Source organism: Mytilus trossulus, unplaced genomic scaffold, assembly GCF_036588685.1.
Source record: "Mytilus trossulus isolate FHL-02 unplaced genomic scaffold, PNRI_Mtr1.1.1.hap1 h1tg000024l__unscaffolded, whole genome shotgun sequence".
Taxonomy (NCBI): Eukaryota; Metazoa; Mollusca; class Bivalvia; order Mytilida; family Mytilidae; genus Mytilus; species Mytilus trossulus.
In genome coordinates, this window is record NW_026963290.1 from 1,686,693 (window position 1) to 1,692,318 (window position 5,626).

The window sequence follows — 5,626 nt, forward strand, 5'->3', positions numbered from 1 at the left end:
CGACGACGACGACGCCAGTATGATAGCAATATACGACGAAAATTTTTTCAAATTTTGCGGTCGTATAAAAACTCTAACACTATATTGTTTTGTCACAAAGATGGCCATACAATTTTTTTTTTTTTTTTTTTTTTTTTTATCAAAGTAGGTATTAATTTCCCGCACTGAGTTTCAACATAATAAAGGTAGCTTTGTTATTGCGCAAGGTCACGACATGCTTTGAGCGTGATAATTAAATATAAACGACTTTCTAATCAAATCAATGTATAAATTTATCAATTTTCTAATTCCTATTTTTATGTTAGTAGATTGGGTGTCTTTTCTTATACATCTCTACTGCGCATGCTACACAACAGTCTGCTTTTGTGGATTTAAAGTATTGAACCAAATATAATGTAACAGTAGAAACATCTAAAGATGAACATTAAACATTAAATTATTAAAAAATTAAATGTCAGTAAGTGTATTTAACACATAAAAAAATTAAAAACCTTTTAGTAATTCAAGAACACAAAAAAATACATTGTTTTATCAGAGATATTTACCTGGTTTTAATTCATTTTCTAAGAAAATATTTTTGAACCAAAATAATATCAAATCTCTCTATTTTTATTTGATATTTCGAAAGTACTTACGAAAACCAAATATTTCATAAATTAAACCAATTCTATCGTTTAATGTTTCCTCAATAAAAGAAAAACGCTTACCCTGTATAAGATTATAAATTTCAATGTATTTTAACGGCGAAAACAACAAAGTCAGGTTACCCCTAATCTTTATATTGAAATTTGAAAGTATATTGACCCAGAGTCTTTAAAAGAAGTCTAAGAAAATATATCTTCGAATTTTTTTTACGCCCAAATACCTTAATTAAGAAAGATATCTCGTGTTGAGGAAAAAACCCTGACGATTTTCCATGCAAATAAATTCTGCCTATATCCACGGGTGTCATTCGGTTTATCGAGAGAAATGGGCGTGAAAGAATATCTAACGGCGGTCAAGTATTGAGAGACGATCGTGAAAGTTCTGGTAACGGATCGTGAAAGGCATTTAATGTACATTCTAGTTCAGAATCTTTGAAAAAATCGCTTAATTTTCAAAACGCGGAACAAATCCGAACAAAAAAACATGTCTGTCAAAATGGTTAACTTCCTCAACATAACTGTGAAAGAAGATAAAGAAAATATGAAGTACTTTTTGAAAAAGCACAAAAGGCGCAATGCGTGTCTATGAAATTAATTAAAAATAACACGCTTTGTGTACCTATAATGGTCATATTTCAGAATATCATGATATATTTGAAATTTAATTTTTGGTGTCTCTGATAGTACAGTAAAATTAAAGTATGTGCTTCCATTAAAAGCGTTAATTTGTTTATGAAAACCTCGAATTTGTTGAATTTCCATCAAACTTGATCGTGAAAGATGAGGCAACGTATTTTTTTCGATCGTGAAAGAAAATGCGTGACCAGACTTAATACTAGTAATCAGAAATCAGTTTTTCTATTACCATTTGATAAATCTGCAAGTGGTTGAAGCCTGTAACTAGTTTGATAAGCATGATAAGGATGAACATTAAAGCTATTACCTTTTTTTTCTATTCAACACTTTACCTCAAAAGTTAAAAAAAAAACCAACTAATAACGTGTCTAAATAAGTGTGAAAGATTCAGCTCTGTGAATCAGTCTAGTGCACTTCAGGCACACCGACACTAGTTAGTTACTAATATGGATAGTTTGCAATAATTTATATTTTATTTTTTAGAGAAACCTTCCTTGTTAAAGATGTGACATTAATCCCCCAAACCTACAAAACACAATTGATTAGGTAAGTTGCAGATTATCTGAGATATTTTTGATTATCATCCCAAGAAATGTAGCATACATGTATTACTCTTCTTTCATTTATATGATCATGAAGATACATATGCATGCACCTTGTAATTTGTACAGTTGTATATATCATGTATATGTATTTCTGCCATCTGTCACTGTTAATTTAAATGTACATTATGGGTATGTAATTAATCAAAACATGATACATGTATAAAGACTAATCATGTGTATTTTCATTAACTAATACACAGGTTTTTTTTTGTGTTCAGATTGATAGCAATTTTGTTGTCAATTGTTGTAGTGTCATTGAAAAATGAATGAAATAAATGGTTGTACCTAAAATTATTTGAAACATGTCTGAACTTAACTTTAATTTATTTACATTTGTATATCTATATACATGTACATGATCATGATCAATGTATCAATGGTGACAAGGAACTTTATAAATTTCAGAGATGCTAGTTAACCTTGTTAATGACTGTGGAGAACTTATGCTACACTTACCTAATACACAGACAAACACAGATGGGCAAAGGTAATAAATAGAGCAGTTTTCTAAGATACATGTTCATGTTAATTGTTATATCATGTATATTATGCCTTGTCTTTAAAAAAATTAGATATGAAACATGAACACATTATGTTCATGTTCCATGTTTACATGTATTAGAGAGTTATCTAACCTGTTTAAAATCTGATAACTACTTAGAACTATCAGAATTTTAGTCTATTTGTTTCTCTATTTGTCCATGATTTATCTTATAATGGATAGAGTTGAAAATTAAATCTATAAAGTTATATAAAATATTCCTAATGCTTGCATTGGTACAAAGCCATTTTGAAAATAAGAAGATGGGGTATGATTGCCAATATGAAAACTCTCCCCAATTCATGTACTTGACATGACATATAAAGGAGCCACTTTAAGTCTCCATACAACCTTACACAAAAAGACAAACCCATACTACATAATCAGCTATAAATTTAAACAATTCAAAGGAGAGGACTAAAGTAAATACAACAACTGAATTACTAGTTCCTGACTTGGGACAGGCACATACAGAATGTGGCAGGGATAAACTAGATTGAACTTTATTAAAAATTTACCCATTATCAAACTAAAAATGCCTATTACTAAGTGAACTCAGATTACTCTGCTGTTTACATATTTGTTAAACTATAATCTGCTTCTTGTAGAAATTAGCCTGTGAGATCAAGATGCAGATATATTCACCAGATACCAAATACCACACCAAAGCAGACATTTTCAAATGTTGAGGGACCTATGAATACATCTACATCCTTCATTGTAATGGACTTTGAAACAACTAATTGAGTATGTTAGCTAATATTTAATCAATTATGTTTGAACAGTGCTACACTACAGCCTGGGTGGATTTTGCTTTTTTCACCGGCCCACTCCAGCTATAATCTCTTTTTTGTTATAATATTAATATCTTACACTTTTCTGCTTTTTTCAATTGATTGTACTTTCAAGTCTTTTGATTAGACAAAAGATATTGCATGCCCACTCCTATGGGTGGGCAGAGTTGACAAGCTAGAAAGTTTGCCCACTCCCACTGGGGACAGGTGGACAAAGCAAAATCCACCTGAGCTGTAGTGTATATATTTGAAAGTCAATGACTTCTATTAAAAAAAAAACTTTACAATCTTGTTTTTAATACCCCTATTTATATACAAAAGAAGATGTCATATGATTGCCAAAGGTTCAACAATGAGCAAAGCCCATACCGCATATTCAGCTATAAAAGGCTCTGAAATGGCAAATGAAAGAATATGCATGGTGGTGGTGAAATAAAAAGTGTATTCTGACCTCCTCTCCCCCTTCATTTATTTCTGGAACATCCCTCAGTGTTGTAACACATAAAAAAATTTAGTAGTAGATTGCTTTCAACCATATACTATAGTGATAATTTTCTTCTTCAAAATGCTAAATTTGAAAGTTTTAATTAATTTGTGATGAATTTTCTTTTTTACTTCCAGTTCAGCAAGAGGTTATCTCTCATAACAAAGAGATAGAATATGAAATTGGCAGCCAGTATTGATATATTGTGGTACTAAAAGCTCCAATGCCATGAGGGATTGAAGACATAACAGGAATTGTGTGGGATTTGACCAACCTTAGACTAAAGAGAAAAGTGTTGCTGCATTACAAATATTTTGAACTCAGCATTTTTTTATTAATGTTTTTAATGTTAATTATCTCCCTTGTGAATAATATTATATTTATTGTTGCAATGAGCATGAATTGAGAGTTCCTCATGTCTGTAAAACTGTTTTCCCTTGACATTGACCACATTTCATGGATCTGTAAAAAAAAGTTATGTACCCATGGTCAAGTCCATGTATCAGATTCAAATAGCAATAGGTCTGCTTAATTTTATATACTTATGATTGATCCTGATCTCATTGTCATGGTTTATTAATTAATGTTAATACATGTATTCAAAAGATTTAATATTGATTATACATTGTATATATAGATATGATAATACTTATTTGTATCTTTTGAACCATCATGACCATGTTATACTTTCATGATAATGTACAAATAAATATTGAAATGTAACATGTATAGAGTTTATTTATATCATTGAAGAAGATTATTTCTATTAACCAAGATCAATGTTGGACAGGAATGATTGGTTTTTTTTAATAAGCTCTAGTATTTTTTTAAAATGCTGGTGTGAAATATAAGACAATGCATCCTCAGTCTGAGCCCTAATTCTGTCATGTGATGTCTGGTGTTGCACATTGGACAAAATCGAAAACATGTAGCAAAACTATAAATATTGTCCATCATTTTTAAACCCTCTACATTATGTATGTATTTGTCTGTCCCAAGTCAGGAGCCTGTTATTCAGTGGTTGTGGTTTGTTTGTGTGTAAAATATTTGTTTTTTGAAAGAAAAAAAAATATTTAAATAAGGACGTGAGTTTTCTCATTTGAATTGTTTTACATTGTCATCTTGGGCCTTTTATAGCTGACTATGCGGTGTAGGTTTTGCTCATTGTTGAAGGCGGTACAGTAACCTATAACTGTTAATTTCTGTGTCATATTGGTCTCTTGTAGAGAGTTGCCTCATTGGTAATCATACCACATCTTCTTTTTATTATATACTTTTGAAATATGATCAAAAAGGAGAGAATTTTCATATTTCATGTCCTAAAATTACCTTGACCTTTGACCTTTTCACCTCAAGGTTGAAGTTAATCTTTTATCTAATGCATATCATAAAGTTATCATAATTTACAAATGAAATGAAAGATTATAGTACATAAAGGTAAGTTTACTATAGAAAATTGAGCAAGAAAAGAGGTCATTGTCTAATTTTAGCTCCTAAAATTACTTGACCTTTTGACCTGTTGACCCCTTAATGTTGAAACCAAACCATGATCTTTTGAATATCATCAAATGGTCTTTATTAATAAAGGTTGTGAAGATTATGGGACCAATAGGTAGATACACTTTTGAAAATTTAGCAAAAAAGAAGATTTTTGTTCATTTTAGCTCCAAGAAATGACCTTGACCTTTGACCTTTAGAACTTTATATGTCATAAATATCATAGTTTATTCTTATTATAAGATTATATATGAAGTATGGTTAGTTTTGCTAAAGATTTTCACAAATTATACCAAAAAACATCAGAACAGGGATACCAAGTCTCCATTTACGAACTGTGACCTTGACATTCTAAATCAAAATTTCTCGAAAATGGTACGGTAAAAGTTTCCAAATTTTTTTTTTAGGATGGAACAATATGTAAA

The 5,626-nt window shown here is 30.3% G+C and overlaps 1 long non-coding RNA gene across 1 annotated transcript; it reads left to right on the plus strand.

Moving 5' to 3' along the window:
* Positions 1 to 1,754: 1,754 nt before the first annotated feature.
* Positions 1,755 to 4,425, plus strand: LOC134698954 (uncharacterized). Its single transcript, XR_010103509.1, has 4 exons — positions 1,755 to 1,826; positions 2,291 to 2,372; positions 3,035 to 3,173; positions 3,842 to 4,425. It is a non-coding gene; the product is annotated as an uncharacterized LOC134698954 (long non-coding RNA).
* Positions 4,426 to 5,626: the final 1,201 nt, after the last annotated feature.